We start from the raw sequence: 21,357 nt of genomic DNA on the forward strand, positions 1-21,357 counted from the left end.
TTTTCGCAGTCAAGGGGTATTACAGCTCAAATCTTATACTATATGATATTTTATATTGATTATATTACATAGACAATATATAGATCGATGATATGTGGAAAAATGTTGTATAAACATGTAAATAAAATATATAACAAGTATGTCTTTGTTATATATTTTGCTGAGTTGCTACTTACCCACTTCACTCTAAGATAATGATAATGTAACACTAATGAATGATCTTTTCTCATGAGCTGTAATTGGTGCTTGGTACCCCAATAAGTGTGCAGAGGATGACCTGTCGTCCTGGCTCCTCCTTGCAGTAGCATGTTTGTTTGTTTTACCTCGTCGATCTCTAGTTGTTATAGCAGTTTCCTATTGCGGATGCTGAACATGGTAAAATACCCGATTAACATCAGGATGATTAGTGAGCGTCGTGGGTTGCTGACTTTGACATTAAGCTCAAACTCAGCGCCCTCCCAGAACCCCTGGCACGGCTGTTTTTCTTCTTTTTTTCACTGAAGCTTTAGCCTTTTCACCATCTGAACACATGTTGACTAAACACCTCTGCACTTTGAATATATCAATGTCCTTTATGTAAGCTCTATTAAAAGATTATTATATCCTTTCTCCCCCATCACAGTCTTCCTGTGCTTTATTGTCTAACTTTTCACTCTCCACCTTTTGTACCACTATTGGCACTCAGTGACCCGTACAGAGACCCTCATCTCTGCGTCTGAACTGACTCTTTTACCACCTGACTGCTATTGTTTAGCCCCGTCTCAATTTCATCAGTGCAAGTAACTGATACCCAGTCTGAGAGCGGCCAGTGGATCAAAGCATATCGCGAAAAGAAATGACTCACATTAACAGCCACTGGAAAATGTTTTGTTTTGCCCCTTTAGAGGTCAGAGGTCATGATCGGTGTCGGTACCGAGGTCATGGTCCTGCTCAATAACACTTCAGCAGGTGAAACTCGCCCACATGGTGACCTGGGCTGTATGGCTGATGACTTATACCCCACATATCTTACCTCATGGAAATTCTACAAATGTCTTTTTTTTTTTTTTGCCTTGAAAGAAAACATCACGTACATGAAAACACGGCAGTCGTATTGGTAAAGGGTTTTTCCTTCTAACCCACCTTGTGAATGCATAATTAATTATATGTTAGTGAAACTAATGACAGGCTGTGAGAAGCCATGGCCACCGCTAGTCGAGAGAGTGTGAGAGTGAGAGGGAGAGAGAGAGAGACGTCTTTCCAAGATGTGGCCCGCTGTGTGGAAGCATTATCACCAGCTATCTCAGTGCATGGCTGAGTTTCCTGATGAAGCTGCCATTGCCTGAGAGCAATGATGCAGTTTGCTGGAAAGCAAGCTTTGATGTGATGGCCGCTGTATCAGCGGGCAGCAGATGATAATCTTGCCGAGTCGACGCTGAAAGGGATAATCAACTCGCTTATGGCCATCGCGAGGGGGAAACAATACAAGCGGAGAGACGCTGGGCCTCTTTAATTATTAATTCTGTGGCAGCAGCCTCTTCCACGTGGGCAGCGTTAACCTGCTGCTCGTCCACTCGCGGACAGAAAGACACCACAGGAGGTTCTCGTGGCCTAATGTGCTCTGTAAAGTGCGACTGCTCAGACCACGGAGAAAACCCATTTTCATCATCATTTCAGAATTCTAGCTGCCCCAGACACTTGTAAACTGCCATCTGGCCTAGTTGTCATCGACTCAATGCATAAATAAAGAATTCATTCTGATTTCCTGTTTTTCTTTGTGTTGCTCTCTTTGTTTCATTTTGTTTTGAAGCCTGTGACATGTCATCTTTGGAAGTAGACATATTTACATAATAATCACAATATTAACATAACCAAGCTTTGGTGAGATCCACACTATCTGAGTTCTTGTCCTACCAAAAAGTGGTGCTTCAGTAAAGGAGCAACAAAAACAAGTTTCCATGAATAAGAAAAAAGAGAGAAAATTACAAACTGGAGAGAAGAGAAACCATTTCGCTCGCCAGTCCTCTTGCCCAGTTTTACTGTTTTTTAATGAAGGGAAAGAATCTGCAATTCCAACAGACACAACATAACATTAGGCTTGTGTTGTGGTCTACTGAAGCTTGGGGGGAAATTAGAGAACAGAAGTCCACCAAAGGTCATGCAGAACTGAGGAAACATCACCAGCCAGATACGCACTTATACATCCATTGAACAGAGTGGGCCGTGATAGGTCCTTCCCTGATAGGACTAAGAACAGAGAGGAGAAGAAGCAGGTTTTACAGATGGCTGGGTCTGCACACGAAGCGCGATGTCAGCAAAAACCAGGGAAAAGTCCCCAAACCGAGAAAAAGCTAAATATTAATATTATTATTGTGACCGCATTGTAGAGATGACTGTCTGTTCTTTCACTAAACATTAGCACAATACAAGTTCTAATGAATAAATAACATACAGTAATAAGAGGATATAATGACTAAGAGTGTAAAGTCAAGTATTAGAACAATTTGAACAGTCTGATAAGTTCAGAAAGTCGGAAACAAGACTGGCAAGGAGCATCTGGTCAATTTTCAAAATAAAACAACCGGTGCAGACTCAGGATTTGCAGCACAACAAAGCTGAAAATATTAATGATGAACACACTTAAAACAGACTAACAGATAAACACTTAACAACTCACTCATGGTAGAGGAACCAAAATCAAGGAAAAATGGCAAAATAAAAAAGAATCAACATTATTATGCAGGGCATGACTCTCCGATAGAATATGAAGCTGCTTGATTGACAGCGTGCGTGACACACGGCAGGTTACAGACGTGCACAGAGAAGTCAGTCCTCATGTGTTGTCTTGTCCTGTTTTCATAGGCTGTCAGGACAACATGTGGGCAGATAATGTTTCTGCAAACCACCTCATTTGTATGAGTCATACGTGCCATATTCTCATTTCCACAATACGTGTCATATCACGTTGACAATACATGTTTCTGACCTGACTTCATGTCTGGAGGTGGAGGGGATGCTGGTGGTGCCAAGCATGACACCACGGGATATTTAAGGAGAACTCTCCACAATCTCCAGCTGTGTGTGTGGTGACCAAAGCAGGTATTTTAAAGGCAAAACACAATCTTTTTTTTTTTTTTTAAACCCTAAACAAGTTGTTTATCCTGAACCTAACCAGAAATTAATGAAATGTAAGGTTACAGCATAAATACAGAAACAGATAGGAGCCCGAGACTTTGAGCAGTGAGGATGAAGCAGCTGTCACACCGGCTGACCCTGCAGGGTAGCAGGAGGCCCGGCCCCTGAGGTTAATTAGCCTGGACAGGCTAGTGGTCTATCACAGGAGTTAGCATCTCTCTGTCTCCCTGACAGCAGTCTGGCAGGATATTGACATAAATACACATCAGGATGTCCTTTGTTGTAAACGGTGTTAAAGTAAAATACAATACAATAACTAAAGTCTGAAGCGGGCTGGAGGAGAAACATGAAAACCTTCGCGACAGCTCAATTATCCGCACATCAATCAGCGGGGGATGTGATTGGTTGTGTAAATGGAGCTGGAGTGATGTGTTGTGGTAGATCGATGGCCCAGCGGTCCGCTTCACAGACAAGCCCACCGCCATCACCATCACCTCCACCCCCCTCAGAGCTGCTTGCATCCTGATTCTTAACATGCTGATGACTTAAAAATAATGCAGATTGTGCAGAGCGAGAAGCTTTGATCACATTGCTTTGTGTCAAAATAACAGATGTGTACACAGTTTTTTTTTTAGGCGCATGTGCAGATCTGACCATCATGCTGACATTCAAGGTAAAGGACCAATTGGCTGCACAATGTACATGCAGGAGAATTGATGTGTGCTGAATGTGTGCTTTTACACATTCAGCAACTGGGAGCAGCATTATCACTCAAATGCAGTCTTGTTTTAGGACATCTATGTGCATTTGACGGCTTGAGAATGAAACTCAAAAACCACATTCCTTTCTTTGGAATCGCTTCAAGAGTTGCCTTGAGCGTTGCTTTAATTGTCCTTCTTATAATGCACACACACCGGCTTGCCTCGCCCCTCTGTTTCTCTCTACCGGTAACGTTATTTGCATTCTTGTCAGCGGTAGGCTTTCTAAAGTCGAACAAAAATACACACCTCACGTTTAGGAGCTGTCATAACAGCAGGTGAGCCGCATGCGGAAGATCAAACCGACGTGCGTCGAACGAAGTCACGCTAACAAGCTTGTACAAATCAGCGATGTAAGTAGGCCTGTGTTAAATAGAAGAGGTCACATCACAATCAGTGTGTTTGCAGGAGGGATGTAATACCAGAGAGCATCTCTCTCTGCCTGCGGAGCTTGTGTGATTGACGGGAGGGAAAGAGCGAGGGCAGATTGTCACCTAATGAACTGATTGCGGAAGGCTGTGAAATACTTAAATTGGCCCATCGACGTGCACTGTGTGTGTGTGTGTGTGTGTGACGCACTGCACAGTTTGGTTAGGTTGAGGATGACATCATGGTCTGACGGGAAAATAACTATGTTTATCAAATTGAATGTAAATTCAGTTACGAACACAGTTATGTAACAGACACGACGCAACTGCACAACGTTAGTATTTTCAAATAAATCACCGCTGACTTCTGACCTTACTTCCTGTATTCTCTCTATGAGGACTTTTCGCTCATCATATTACTTCGACTCAGTTTCTCCTTTCGCAATTACTCCACCCACCCAGAGGTGGCCGTCTGACATGAAGTCTAAATACGGGCTTTAATAAGCTGCTTTTAAATTCGATTCATGTGGTTGTTTTTTTCCTGATGAGGACAGGAGCAACATTGTCATTTAATTGAAAAGTATTTATGAATGTCCTGTCTAACTTGACAATGGTCACGATGTTCACCTCTGTTCCTACATCTCACCCGGCCTGGAAGCTGTTTGAGGAACTTTTCTTCAACTTTTCTTGATCCGTTGTGGAGTTTTTCTTCTTGCTGCTCTGTTGAGAGGTTGTTGAGCAGCATACTCGTCGTATAAAAGCCATAAATACCCAAAGGGGCACCCTTGATGGAGACGATGAGGACGATGTAATGGTATAGGTAAGAGTACTAATGATGGCAGGTTGGTTGAAATGCCATTAGTCTGAAAATGGAGAGCTCTCACTTTCTCAACATCACTCTGATGTCCTCTCCTTCTGCACATCACAGACAAGACAAGGGTACTTTTAAGGAGTAATTTTCTGTTTTCTGTTATTTCGTCCTGGACTCGGCCTGCTGCTGCTGCTGTCATCCAAATTGTCTTCCCATTCACGATGATCTCTGATAATGGGGTTTTTAATCAGAAATTGGACAAATAATTCACGTCTCCCCACATTAGTCATCACACTTGCTTTGAATGCGACTCCTCCCTGTTAATCAACCCTGTTCATGCATGACGCTCCGTCGCTCAGCTGCTGCAGTAAGATTGGATGTGTCGAAAAATGGCCTCATTACATTTTGACAAAAGTCTCCATCACTGGCAAAACAAAACATCCACAGCCAATTTGGAAACTTTGTTCACGCTCCTTTGTCGGGGAGAGAAAAAACCCAGCAAACCTCTTCCGTGTGTAATAGAAAGTGTTTGGACATAAAGTGCCGCTGCATCACGTTGTCGTACCTGTTTGGAAAGTTCTGGGATGAGGATTCTGATTTATCTGGATGGAGTTTCCGCCTTTTCTGTCAGTGATTATCAAATGCAGCAGGTGGTGAGGAAATGTGCATCTCAGCAATCATCTCCATTGACATGTGTTAATAGCTCATCAGACTAAATTGTACTAATAACTGCTTTCAGGAATCATGATTGCACATACTTCAAGGTTGTGATGCTTAATGTGGCTGTGTTTAATTCCAGAGCCGTCCATGTATAAAATGTTTGAACTGAAATATAATCATTTACGGCGAAAAGTGTGAGAATTGGGGCTGTTTTTGGTGAACGGATATAAATCCTGGCTCACAACAGTACTGTAGCAGATGTAGATTAAATTCTGCTCCATTCCCAACAGCTGTCTACTGTATTTTCACTCAATTTAGTGGCTGCTGCACCTGAACCTGAATTTGGCCTCCGGCTGCCGGTCTGTGCTGGAGTCGCTGGCTGCTTCCTCGTGGCTGCGAGCTTCACACGCCTGTTTTCGGATGGACCCGAGCTGAGGGAACCGCCACATCCTGTCATTCAGAACTTCCCTTTGGCTCTTTTGGCTCTTTTCTACGGTCAAAATAGAGAGTTGGAGAGTGACTTGAATGCAGGCTGCACTACGGTTTGATGGAAGGCTTTATTTAGCGTTCTGTGGGTGTCAAGAACACAGAGATCTTCGTGGCAAGACGCAACGTCTGAGTGAGGAAAGAGGCCGTCACTGCAAATCCTAGATGAATATAAAGAATTCCTGCGAGCACATTTATATTGTTACCATATGCTTTTTCTACAAAAAAATATGCCATCTTAAACATTCTTAAACCTGCTATGAATTTTTGTGGCCAGTTTGGGGGAGCAGACACAAGTTGCGAACACAACACTAATGTACATATAATCAAAGCTCATGTGGCGAGGTTGAAAAAAAAAACTCAGCTAGCCTCAATGTAACGGAGCGTCTTGGGTTGGCTTACAGCTGCTGTAAGCGTTGTTGTTGCTAACTTCCTGTCAGTTTCACAGTTAGTAAACCCCCTCCCGCCTCTCTATGGCAGCACACTATAACAAATTTCTCAGCAGGTCTCCTTGCCTCTTTTTTTTTCTTCAAGCGTTTTTCATCACTTAGCCTGTTGTACAAGCCGTCACAGGAGCACTGGATTAGGTAGCGTTCATTCATCAGCTGTAGAGTGGAAGCTACCAACACAGATGCTGCTCTAGCTCCAGTTATATCAGTGAACTTGAGAGTACTTCTTTATTGAGAGAAGAGCAAATAAAACGGAAGGCTTTTTTCTTGATTGAATATATTGATATTTCACACAGCGTCTTCATAGCTTGAAGATCTGAATGTCTCCTCTTTTTTTCTTTTGAAATTGGGAATAAAACACATTTATCAACAGTGCACAGCATACTCCAGAAACACCCAATGAGCTGAATAATAGAGAATATGTCAGAATAACTTGATCAAATCCCAAATCTAATATTGTGCAGTCCTATATATTAAATTTGTTTTTTTCCCTTCTACATATCGCCTTCAGCCCTAATGTTTTGAAATTTAAATCAGACGAACACGCTTTCTGTTGCCGCTGTAATCACGCTGCATCACAGTCGGGTCTGCCGCAGTAGAGAAGCTGCGTGCAGTGTCCACAACAAGCCAGTTTCTCACTTCCTCAACACATCCCTTTATATCTGCAACAGAGGCAAACTGTTCAACTCCTCAGCCCATCTGCTTTCATTAAGACCGAGTGGTGCTCTCCCCCTTCCACGGTAATTGACATGTGGGTGAGCAATGACTTACAGTGGAGAGTTTCGCAGACAGGCCAGCTGAAGGGAATATCAAGAACAAATCAATATCGATAGCAAACAGCCCAAATTAGAAGAGCAGACGGTAGGTGGGGTGGGGTGGGGGGGGGGGGTCCTGCTTAACAGTCTGCAGGCGAGGGCTCAGAGACTTAGTGGGGAGCGCTGGGAGTTTTAATAACACGGAATCAATGAGCACTGCTCGCAAACCTTTCACACTGAAGTTATTAATTGGAGAAAGAGCAATACAAAACTGTCACAGCAGAGTTGTGGCCTTCCAGCAATTTAAACAGGCTCCATTCACATAGGCAGGAAGATTTCCCGCCCGCTTGGTGGTCGTGTTTTGTCTTAGCCAGCCGAGCTACCCCCCGACCACGCTCCCCGCTCTCTCTTCATAGATTTCGGAAGCGGTGGCAATTCAATCCACGGTCTCCCGTGTAGCATGTTGCTGTGAGAAACATCCAGCGGCGTCTCGTTAGTGCTTCAGACGAGACAGAGGTGTATATATATATATATATATATATATATATATATATATATATATATATATATATATATATATATATATATATATATATATAATGTGGGAGCTTTGTCCTCCGTCGACGCAGCATTAGTCACCAAACAAAGCTGCGTGATTTATCGCAAAATCTATTATCAAAATGAGTAGGCAGAAACCAGGCCTCATAATTCAATTGACACTTTATGGTGTTTGTTATTGGGAGCAGAGGGGTGGGAACACATACGGATGCTGAAATATGGCTGCTGACAGAGCCACTAATAGAGCTACTGCCCTGCAAAGTTAAAACACACACACATACACACAGGCAGGCCGAGCACGCCCTCACTGTGAAAGTAGCCGGCTGAGTGCGGATGAAGGTGACAAGGTAAAAGATCTGCCGCGGCGCGTGTTTAACAATGCGCAGCGCACGCATACGTCTTGATGGACAGGCACTCGCAGATGCAAATGAGGGGGAGATGATATTTTCCGAGCAGCACCTTCACTCACGCAACGCAGCCCAAAGAGAAATGATTATCCCCCCGGCATCTTTTCATCTTTATAGTCGGGTGATCCGAAATCCTTTTAACAGTTGACCATCTTTGAACCGCCATTATTTCCCTCGTTTCGTTTGTCACATCGGATTTAAGGGGTCTCTCTGGAGGTCCGCGGGTGGAACACGTCCACTGTAAAACATCCGCCGAGTGTCCCTCCAAGGTTAGGCTCCATTTAAATCCTTCCTCGCTGAGGACGGAGCGGGATGATTGACTTTGTGCTCGAGGTGACAGCACACAGAAGAGGAAGAGGTTTAGTGGAATATTTTGTGATCTCATGTGCAACCTTCTGCAAAAATCGTTGTCAATGTGCACTTAAGTAACAAAACAACCAAATGTAATAAACAGCTGCTGAATAAAAGTGGTGGGCAGGTTTCTACAGGTCGAACAAGTGGAGCTACATTAAACTGTGTGCCGCCGGTTCCTTCTGTTTTTTGTACCACTTTCACTCGACAAGTGAGTCAGGCACCGTCTCTGCTTATTATGCTGCAGACCTGTAGCATAATAGCTAGCCTACTGAATGGGCTGCGTGCGTTTGTGCATTGCTACTACAGCGTCTCCCTCCATTAATCACAGCAGATTTGGTCCAGACTGTGAAAAGCAAGCCACCGGGTGTGAGACGGGCTGAAGTCGCATTAGCCAACAACCCGACAGTCTCCTAATTAGAGTTCACAGCCAAATATCTGGCAAATGTACTCTAGCTGTGAAGCCTGACAAGAGCGGGACTGTGTGTAAAAGGGATGCGACTCTGTGCTTTGAGCTGAAAAAGTTGAGAATATTTTGACTTCTGTTGGACGCAAGCAAAGAATGAAGTGTGATGCAAGAAGAAGAAGAAGAGCTGTAAAACAGGAAACCAGCCGACTACCTGCGTGTTCTTTATTTCCTGAGGGGATTTTATTTCATTTAGCTCCATGCGCCATGACGTCCTCTGACATCACCTACATTACCTGACCTCCAGTGTTTAACCAAAGTCCGGCCTCGCCACACGCCGTCTGAGCTCTTCTCGCTCTTCTGAAGCGCTTGCTCGTGAATATGTGATGTCACAGACTATCAACTTTTGAATCTCAGACTCATTTTGGGGGCGGGGGTTGTTTGGAAACTGTCAATATGTGATCAGATCACCTTCACACTACATGAGCCAGGCTTCATCTCTTCAGGGGCACTGGGCTTTACGCCTCAGTGGGTGATTTTTTGATCAGTGAAGCAGAGGAAGTATTTGAGAGTTATTAAGAGATAATGCCTTTTGATCTTTGAAGTGGCTTTTCAAGTAAAGGATATTTAATGTTACAGAGGCGTTAAGTTTTCCACGTCATTTAAATTAAGAGAATACCAAATGCAATGAACACATGCATTATTTTCATTCAGGGGCACTCTTTTGCACTTTATTATTGCTGGCATACCTCAACACAAAGTGCACAGTTTTATGATGTGAATTTCAGTGCCACAATAGTTATTTTCATTATTAATTAACCTGCTGATTATTTTCTTGATTAATTCATGATTGTCAATAAATTGCAAAGAAAAGTGGGAAGATGTCCATCGCAGTTTCCTCCTTGTTTTGTTCAATGAGCTCTGTTCTAAACGCAGACATATTTCCTTGTACAATCACGTAGAAGACAAAGAGGAGCAGCATATCAGCACATTGGAGGAGCTGGAACCAGAATATGAAATAACTTAAAATAATATAGACTTATTGTTACATCTCCAACCAACTTCATCCCAAGAATGTAAAAAAATCGAAAGGAAACATTACCATGTAGCTGAGAGGCAGAAACGTCTGTGCTTTAAGATATCACGAGGCCAATAAGCCGATGGCCATGTGCAGCCTATTCTGACATATCTGTCTTGTTTGGCCGCAGCCTCCGCCGTGAGGACTGCATGTAAATAGAATAGGCGCCGCTGTAAATGGAACAGACGCTCCCATCTCAGTAATCTCAAAGACTGATTAGAGATCTGTTATCTCATGTGAATCGTCCATTAACATTAAAGGTGTCCTGCGACATAAATCACTTTGCAGACGCTCTCCCGACGAGCCGATCTCTTCAAAGAGGCCTCAAGATCATTATGAGGAGCCGTGTCACTGTGTTTATGTTGTTGCGTGTTGCTTTGTTTCCTGACTGAGGTGGCGTTCGCCATCACGGCTGAACCCATTAATCTTCCTGAGTGCGGTAATGAATGCAGCCTCGCCCGTCTTTACTGTTTGATGTTCAAATAATTAGTGGGAGACAACAAGTGAAGTTCATGAGGCTTATTAGAATCACAGAATCGAGTATATATCCGATGTGCTTCAGGTTTCCCAAACGCTGACACTTGGCATTTTGTCAGAGCCACGCGCTCCCGATCCGATGTGAGCGCAGGTGCGACGGCGGCCGTCTCGCCCGTGTCAGCTGCTGCAGAGAGCCCGGTGAACTAAATAAGCTTCAGGCTTCTGTCACTGCTGCTGAGAGAGAGAACCAGCAGAGGTGAGACGGGTTACAACGAGTGCAGGCGAGTTCAAATCCAGAGCTTGGAGTAGAGTTTGAGCATGAATTAATGCCACTGTGCTTGAGGGAATATAATATAAATGGTTTTCATGAGGGCTGAAAAGGTCATCGTGCAAAAAAAAAAAGAAAAAAGTGGGCCAGCTGTGCGATGCTGAAACAACCTACAGTGGTAATTTCCTGAGAGGCATTGTACTTAAATGCAGTGTGAATGTTCCGATAGTAAACATAATCGTATTGGCAGATTTTAAATGACTCTTGTGTAACTCAGAAGGCTTAAAGGTCCCCGGAAATGAAAAATGTCTTTTCTGTAGTGTGACCCTGTGGGCCTATAGCTGTATTGTTCTGCTGCCCATCATTATAAACCAGAAACGTGAAAAAAAAAAAAAAAAAATGCATGTTTGGGTTTTTCCTCTTAATCAAACCTTCTTCCTTTCCCGCCCATAAACACCCAGCAATTCAATTTAATTATAGATTGACAGCTAAAACACCAAACTGCACCAGTTAGCGACTAGCTTAAAGTTAATTCCACTTCCTCAAATATGTCTGTTGCTAGCAAGAGACTGCTCGCTAAGTCAAACACATCAACTCCAGAAGTGATGATCGTGTTCACAGCTTGTCTTCACCACCTGCTAGTGGCCAGAAAAATCAGTTGTTAGAGGTTCAAACATCACAGCAAAAAACAGAAAACGTGTTAGATTTACCAAGAGAAACCAGATATCACACCGAAAGACCAAATCAATGAAGATTCTTATTGAGAGGACGAGGAACATGTCCAACATGTACAGACATGCCGTCCACCTCAGGGGTCATGTAGTGGATTTGGCTGCCAGGCGTGTGGAAGTGAAGTCTGGTTTATGCTGTGGCTGGCTGTAGTTCTTAAAGGGCTGCAATTTTACAGTCCCCAATGTATTTAGTTACTTTTGTGATCATTTATGTTCAGTTATACAAAAAGACAATCAGTTGTTTTGGGTTTTCCTTTAAACCAAAGTTTTTGTGCCCTTTCTTTAAACAGCACTGAGGTTAATAATCGACATTTTGCAAACAGTCACATCTGGGATCCGCCCAAGAGAACCGTCGCTTTCTTGTGTCTACTTTAGACCAATTAGCAGCTCTACTGGAGCAGTTAGGGAGGTTCATGCTTTGCTCAAGGGCACTTTGACAGTCATCACTGGCGAAGAGGAGAGGAGAGCATGCCTCACCCGTTTTTCAGTTTTTTTTTTTGGATGTGTGTGGATTCAAATGTGTCACCTCCTCTGTAGCCTGTAGCTTCCTGCTGCCTCCAAATGTAGTGCAGAGTATTAGGGACGACTGGGGAAAATGAAAATTCGTATTATTACGCTTGAAGACACAGAGTCTTTTCACACAGCTAAACAAACACACTAAAACCTCGAAACAATGATATTATTTTAGGGCTGCCGTGAAAATAACACACAGCATAAATTCAGACTTCCTTCTTACATTTTGCATCACATGTAGTTCTGTTCTGATTTTTAATGAAAACAAACAAACTAGAGCTGAACGTCGAGCCTTCTTTTGCATCTCTTCCTGGTGGCTCTTGATTGTCACGTCTCCCATCGAGTCGAGTCAGGTTTACAGCTCTGCAGCTCACACTGAGAGTAAGCGATGCCAGTCAAGCTGTCATTTCAGCGAGAGGAGTTAGTCCAGTCTGCCAGTCACTGTCGAGTGTTGGAACTACCCTGCTCTTTATTTTTCATATAACATGCTGCTGTGGTTTTGTCTTTATTTGTGCCTTACAGAAAGAAAAATAGCAGCTCTTCATGGTGAATTAACAAGAAAGTCAAGAAAACAACAGGTTTATTTAAAGGTAATCATGACAAAGAGGAATCAGACGACCAGATGGGTGGTTTTGAATGTCTTAGCTCATTAAAAACTAATTATGTATATTTTCCGCTATCTCAAACATACTGTACATTAGCACATGCTGTAATTTTAAAAAAGACACCTATTGACTGCAGACAGTAACGGAGGAGAGGATCATTTTGTGTATTGAAGTACGAAGAAATATATGTGTGTAGAAATATTCCTGACCTGCCACTCAAATGAAACAAAAAGCCTCTATCTGCTTAATTCTGGATTACATGCTGCATTGTTTTTAGTGGCGGACAATTTTTATCCACTGCAGGATTTGCGGACTCTGCCGCCAACAATTAAAAACTATTTAGAAAGGTAATTACTGAGTCAAAAGACAGCGAATAGTAAATGCTAGAACATGTAGGCAATAGATTAGATCAAAAACAGGTGTTGATTTAATGAAAATCTCAAGCATTATAACGAGATGATGGATCGTACCTGATAAAGTAAAGAGGATAAAAGATGCGGCTCTTACTTTACTGCATTATGAAGGGTTTGGTCCATCCATCTCTCTCTAACCAACACGTCCTCATACCTGAACGACTGAAGAAGCTGACTGTTTATAAGTCGAAGCCACATACAGCTCTGACTTTTCTTTAGGTTCAAGTTGTTTTTTTTTCTGTTCTTGTAGCCTGCTTGGGTTTAGGCACAAAACTCACCTGGTTAAGGTTAGGAGAAGATCATGTTTTGACTTGAAATACCTCTTCTGGTCACTACAAACATGGCTGGATATCGTCCCGATGTCTCCTTCAAATTATTCTGTATCGTCACACTTCCAAATTCTGGAACGCCAAGGGTCCCTCGTCAAATGTATATCTGTTGGTGCCACACTTAAAAATGTTGAAATGCAGCCTCCGACTGTAGTCACCGCCTTGGCAGCCTTCTGGCACAGCAGGACTTCCTCCCTTGCTGCCATAGTTATTACTACGACCACTGGAAGTCACAACAAACATTCATATGGATCATAATATGAAGATTTCACACACGACTGATGTGTCGTTCTTAAGAGGACAAGCTGCTTTGGCAGACCGCCTCATGTTGGTTTCAGGAGGTGCAAATTTCCATTCATCATGTCAAACATTTAAGTGTATTGACTGTTTAGAATCAGGACCATCAAAATTGGATCAAGTAGCTCGTGAATAATAATGCAAGTCAGATATTAATCAACACTCACAAGCGCTGGATCAGCAGATCAATATAAAAGGGCTCAGCTTGAGATCAGAGCCAATAAAACTTGACTGGGAAGTCTTGAATTATAACTTTAAGACTTCTTGTTGTGGTCAGGGAACTTTTATTGTTTTTACAGTGAAAACGAACCAGTTTTTCAGATCTGTAGGAGACAGAAAGAGCGCTGCCTCCAGCTTCAAAGCCCCATGTTTTCATCAATCATCCACCGACCCTCCGCCCTAACTGTTACTGTGGTGGTGTATCAACGTCAAGCCTTTCCGTCCACCTTTGCCCCCCCACCCTGCCAAAAAAAACAAACATCTGGGGCTTTAAGAAATGATCAATACTGTTGTTTCTCCAGAGACGACAGACATTCACTACAACAGTGAGCATTAAAGAATGGCAAGATGTCATTTTGTATGTGCACACTGCTAAGTTAAATCACCGCCGAGTTGAGTGAGTCTTCGGCCTTGTATTCTTCGGCTCTCTAAAGTGTCGACCCGAGGTCGTCTGCTCAAATATAAGAATCAGACAACCTTGTAATTTTTACTCCCCAGTCAGTTTTTGTTCTGTAAGCACAAGCTGCCAAGCCAGACTTTACAGCACAGAGGTTAAAAACGGATTCAGTCAAACAAGGTCATCTTTCCACCACATGCGCTTAAGCAGTTTATTTTACGCTGGGTAAAATAAACACTGCTGTGCCTTATCGCAGATCTGCGAGTCAGAGTCCCATCCACCAGCGCTCGCATACAATTCAATTCAATATCCTGGCCTTTTATTATAGTGGGTGTTAGATCATGGTTAGAGAGCCACGAGGGAGACGTGGGAAGTGACCATGAAGCAAAAGAAGAGAGGCTGTAAAAAGACAAGCGAGTGCTGTCCGTCGCCTCGACTGGTCCGTGTCAGACCGTCAGATAACGACTGTGAATCTTTACAGTGTTAAATGTCACGGAGAGAGAAGAAATATGATTCCTCCGCCCTGAACCACAGCCATGTGTGTTAGCAAACATCTGGCCAAGACGACGACTCTATCAAAGGTCATCCGACTTATTGACAGTCTGTAATCACCCCACTAGAAACAATCTCACAAGTCGATCTTCGGAGAGTGGGCGGACTTGCTGTTGTGCTTTTATGCCTTTATGCCTTTGTGCCTCTAATGGCCTTTTATTATAAAGCCATGAGTACTTTGACCATCTTGTTAGGCAACATGCTGTGTGACACCACACTGTGCATGAACCTCCTGTAGATTGGTGCGGAATGAAGCGATGGATCTCAATTTAACTGCATTCATATCTGCAATAAAACTTGCATATTTGTTCGCACGTGCTTTGGTCACTAAACTCTTCATCACAACACATCAAATACAGCAGCCTGGTCAGTGGCCACTACCTTTTAAGTTTCACACTGAAGTTGCTCCTCTAGCATCATTTCTTGAAGTTCTCCTCTAGTGCACTAATATAAAGAGGGAGACAATCTGAACTTGGGGTGACTGGATGGGTCATAAATAGAACGTTCCCCCTGGGGAGGACGGGGTTCATCTCCTGTTTGTGACCAGGAGTCAGGATTGATTTTTACAAGTCACCATGTTATGTAAGAGGAAGAAGAGGAATCTCTATTTTTATCACATATACAATGCACAACGTGGTGAAACTGGTTCTTTCTGCATTTAACCCATCCTGAGGGAGCAGTGGGCAGCCGGCACACTGTGCCCGGGGAAACGACTCCAGACCTTTGATAGAAAAATAACAGCACTTTCTCACTCCCAATGCATCAGATACAAAGTATGATGTCTCCTAAAACTCACCATGAATTTTTATGTTTGAACCTGACATGACCATCATGCAAAACAAGATGAAACAATTGTCATGATACCACCCGCCCGAAGCTATATGAGACAGTGTTTATGGGTGCCCATCAAGGCTTGAAATTAGCACCAGCCCACCGTCCAAAACATGTTTAAAAATTAATTGCAGCGAGTAGAGTCATCAGGTTACCAGCCAACTTGGCAGCAGGTGAAGAAACTGCTGAAACAATGTCCACGACGAAGCGCACGATGCACTGAAATGAAGAAGTGAGGTATGTACAAAAGAAATTAGTTCAAGGTGACATCTTAAATGGCTCCAAGATTTCTGACTTAAAAAAAACATTTTACATAATTTTTCAAATATTACACATACAGTAAACAGTGACTAATAAAAGCAACATTTTTATCACCAGACTCCTTTAAAAAAATGCTCAGTTTTGAGACTTGTTGCATGTTGCAAACAGTCCTAATAGGAGAAGGCAGTTATATATATATATATATATATATATATATATATATATATATATATATATATATATATATATATATATATATATATATATATATATATATATATATATATATATATATATATATATATATATATATATATATATATATATATATATATATATATATACACTGTGATCATGTCGTACTGTAAGAAACATAACTATTGTCTGGACACATACATGTTGCTCCACAGGCTTTGCATCAGCCCGGTGGCTTAACAGCATGCTCACATCACCAGTTATATGAAGCAGTGATAAGACCACTCCATCAAAGCTATATGCTGTTATCTGAAATTAATCAACATCCCTCGAGTCATTCAGAATTGAGTATTCATGGCGGTCATGGTATTAAAGTGTAATGAAATTTATTAGATCTAAAATGGGATGTGACCCTATAAGAATAATACCAGAGTTATCAAGTTTTTTTTTCTGCACATTTCTGAGGATAGAAATGGCTTTTCATTCACCGCAGACATTTTTTAGTTTCATTCACTGCGGCGCCAGAGGCTTTGATCTGAGATGTATTTACCTAATATCTTCTCCACGGTGCATTTGAAACATTTAGGAAGTGTGGGTTTCTCAGAAGTTGGTGTTCTGTTCTGCAAACACGCTTACGAATTCAAATACGCCATCCTGAAGGTGAAAAATCTATTCTGATGTTTGCATTTCACCTGCTTAAGACTGAGGAATACAGAGTGCATTAGATGGAGGGACAGTCTTCTTTTCTGCAGTTACATTTCAAAAGACGCAGAGGCTGGACACATTGCTAGAAGTGTCACATAGTCACCGCATTCAGGACTTCAAGTCCACCTACACTTTTTTTTAAAAGACTGAGCCAAAATATGAAAGCGTTCTGTGGCGAGCGCTGACAGGGGCGACAAAGCTGTCAGAGCTCCTCAGTGACTCACACTCTGACCCAAACAATGAATTAAAAGCAAATTAGCCGTCCACGGTTGTGTTTTGGAGGCAGCTGATGTTAATAAGGAAGACTTAGTCAATAACTGCACATCATATTAGCAGAAGTCCAGACTCTCGGTGTCATTGCTGTTAATTAGTGCGACCGGTATTGACCGGGGCTGCACTTGAGTATTCCTGTTGTTATTATGATGCACCGTATGATGCGTCTCGTTAAAATGCAGCACAGCGTGTTGATCTGTAACTTTTGCTTAATGGGTTTTGATTTTAGATATTACTGCGCACGCATATCATTCCCCATGCCAGTTAGTCTCAGTAATTGCTGTAAACAGTCAGGGTAAGAAATGTGATATTTAATTATGTTGAACACAAGAAGAAAAAAAAAAAAAGTCTAAGAAAGTTCCTGTGTTCCTAAGTTTTGCAATCTGTGCTCATGTTTTCCTCTCAGCAAAAAGACCTGCAAGTCAGAGGTGCTCCTGTAATCCATCTTCTCGCTCTCAGACGTGAAGGTGAGGTATTTGTCTTTGTTAGCTCTGTCACTGACTGGACACGTGTGAAGAGTGTTTCCATCCTGTTGCCCACTTTGTATCAGTAGTAGGTACAGACTGCTTTGAGTCTGAAAACAACAATTTTTTCAATCTTTGAATTGGATTTCTGACTTTATTTTAAGGCCAAACTGGTGGATTCCTCCTACTTTTAATGCAGGAGGCCACAAGCTATTTCTGAAAAAAATGTGCAAAAGCTGAATCTATCTCAGTATTGTACAAGAAAGTTATACCATCATCTCTTCTTTTCTTTCTGTATGACTCCTCTTGCAAAAAATAATTATGTACGTAATGTTAAAGAGGGTATTCTTGAGCAAAGTCAAGGTTAAAGCATTGTACAGATTGCCACTAAGTATCACTTCTGTTTATTTTGGACGGTATAAGTGGTAGAACAAGCATCTTCCATGATGTTACAACTTTTTGCAGGTACTCTCCGGGGAGAACAGAGTGGCCTTGACTGTAATGCCTCCTGACAATTTATCCACTGCTCTTCATTTGCTTTACTAATAAGCATATGTCAGCTGCTTGAAAGTCTCATAATGAGTAAAAACTCCAGTGAGGGCAATGTTCCTTTGGGCCTTATCGTTTAGAAATCCATTAATTGATAAGTCGATCAAAAGAAAAGTAATGAACCAACTGTTTGATGCTTGATTTATCGTTCCAGTCGTTCTTTAAGTAAACATGTCAAACATACACTGGATCCAGTTCCTTAAATGTCAAGATCTGCTGCTTAATCTGTCTTCATGATAGTAAATGACACATTTTAGGGTTTTTGGCCCGTTGGTTAGAATAAAGGAGGACTTCAGAGACGTCACTTTGGGCTCTGGGAAATCATGACGAGCATTCTTGACATTTTATCGACCATTCAATAAAAAAAAAAAAAAAAAGGAAAACAGTCTTTGGCCCACCCAAACTTTTAATCACAACTGTGTGCCGATGTTGTGTTTAAGCCTGTTGAATATCAAATATCATGTTTCCTGCACATATCAATGGAAAAACAAGATTTAACTTCAAGTAAGTACAGCACACCATTTACATGTTTAATCAACTGTCATGAATGCTTTAATGACAACATTAAATCATACATGTTTTATCTAATTTTAGAAAAAAATTAATTGTAAAACTTTTTATTCATTTAGTGTAAATGACCTGTCGCAGCCCACCTGCAGTACCTTCCTTGCCCACCATGGCACCATTTTATTAATATAAAAATAATGAGCAGATTCATCGATAAATCAAAGTGGTTGTTAGTAGGAGCACATATTTAAAACACATAATGAATCAATGTACATTCAATATTCAATCTGATCTTACCGCTGTTTCTTACTGCAACTCACACACTGAGACCTTGAGGTAAAGGGGAAGATTCATGCTGATCTTAAGCACTGACGATTTTCATACGATGATTTTGGTATTCAAGGAACGTTCCTAACATTTGATGTGTTATTTAGAATGATGGATTTTTGACAGCCAATGTCACCAAGATTTTAAATAAATGTGAAAACAATGGGACCTTCTTTCTCTCTGGAGGAGATCAGATGCTCGCCTCCTGCTGTGACATTTACAGAGGTGTAGTGCGTATAGTACAGTACACTGCCGGTTTAACAAACGGGGAGTAATTCTCACCTACACTGTCTGACGCGCTGCTTCTGCACAGGAAGTCAGTAAGCGACTCCATGTTCTGCAACATTAAAAGCATGACTAACACATGTTGAATGACCCAGCACAAAGTGAGGAGGCTTGGCTGAGCGAGACAAATAAGCCACTGGAAAATATGTAAAACCCTCGAGTCAGTGAAACATTTGTGAACCTGCCACTCACTCTCTGGAGTACAGTGGTAGAAGAAGAGGGGTGGACAACGCTGTGACGACGGCTGCGTCAGTGATTTTTTTATTCTGCTCACTGCGCCCCTCTGGCTCCGTCTCCAGCCTCTTTTCACTTTTCCCAAATGGCCCGTTAATTTCTGAGGAACCTTCACAGGCTGCCTCCTCATGCCTGACTGTAAGCCTGTTAATTTGAAGACTGATTTTGTAATTTTTTTCTTCATCCTGTTCTGGCTCGGTCTATGCATGAGGTCCTCTATTCTGCTGCTTTGAAACACATGCCTCAATTGAAAATGTAAATAATGTTGCTTGAGGCTGTAACAGCTTCACGGTGTTCTTACGACTGGTTGTGTAATTTTGGCAATACGTGTGCTTGTGCTGCTCTGTATACATGTTGATTTTTTTTTTTTTAATTATTAGTACTATTAAGGAAACTATTTGTGTGCAGCACTTGAGTCCAAGTCAGATCTCTCTTTGGGGACAATAGAATATATCATATTGTATTGAATGCACACAAATCCTTGTGTCTAAAGAGAGGTATGTAAAGTAAAGGTACAATCAGAGATTTGCAGATTACTTTATTGATTGTGGCTTTGAAATTACATTGTTTAGGATTAGAAACTATATTAAAGCTGGGAATAAGATAGCTATAACATGGCTTACAAGATCAATGATGAGCAAACCTGCAGAGGTCCAAAACTGAGTTTACAGGTTTGCAGGGCAATAATTTCCCCTGTTTGATTAACCTGTAGATTACTGTATCAGTTGATCGACTCATTTAAAATACCCGCCATGTTTTCCCAGCGATCAAGGTTATCAAGGCGGAGAATGGAACCAGCATTTTCATGGTATGATGCATTTCTCAGAAAATATCACTGTTTCATGGTAGCACAGTATGTTACACTCTCAATATTGCAATGATTATCAGTTACAATGAACAAAACAGAAGTGTTTTGTTCTTCTTCTTCTTATTATTATAATTTAACAAAACATTTATTTATTATACAATTAATATTATTTTTTTGTCAAATAACAATTACACCATAGATTTCATACCCAGAGAAGGGTATCTTGATAATTGTCAGTTTTCATACCACAGCATATCTTAAACTCAGTACCCTGCCTCACTTATTTGCAGGTTTCTGTGCGTAATCCTTTTAGTACTACATTAATGTGCCATGAAACTGAATGAGACTCTGCTCATAATGGTAGTGCCAGAGGGTGATCTTATTCCAAACTGTAGCTTCAATGAGTGCAGTACCTTTCATGACAAGTGTTTTGGATGGAAGTGCTGCTGGAAAGGTCGCTGGATGACCAAAAAAATTAGGAGACATCATCTGGGGACCATGAATGTCCTCCAGCTGATCCAGCTGTTTGTTTTCAGGGCAAAAACTGGAACCTGGTCCTCCTTCCTGCAGCTCTCGCCTGACCGGTCTCGCTGCTCTGTCCATCTGTTTCTGATAAGTAGCCAAATCAAGATCAATCAGCCGAGTCGGACACACTACTGTCTGCACTTCTTCAGTATAAAGTAATTCTGGCACGCTTTCACTGAATATATCCTCTTGCAGCTCGATATCTGACCCACTCTCTCAGCTAGCCCCTCTCGGACAAATTGGCTTGAAAACAGAGAGGAAAATAAAGGAGGGATAATTCAGGAGGACGGGGATCAATCACCTGGACTGGACAAACACATACAGGAGCTGGAGGGTGTTCGCTCCTCAAATGAAAGTCGGGTAGAGACTGTTTTGCCTGCAGCCTCTAATC

The 21,357-nt window shown here is 41.9% G+C and overlaps 1 long non-coding RNA gene across 1 annotated transcript in view; it reads left to right on the forward strand.

Moving 5' to 3' along the window:
• LOC119014299 overlaps positions 1-21,357 on the forward strand; it is a 67,346-nt gene that overhangs the window by 40,590 nt on the left and 5,399 nt on the right. The window lies entirely within an intron of this gene.

Source organism: Acanthopagrus latus, chromosome 23 (assembly GCF_904848185.1).
Source record: "Acanthopagrus latus isolate v.2019 chromosome 23, fAcaLat1.1, whole genome shotgun sequence".
Lineage (NCBI taxonomy): Eukaryota > Metazoa > Chordata > Actinopteri > Spariformes > Sparidae > Acanthopagrus > Acanthopagrus latus.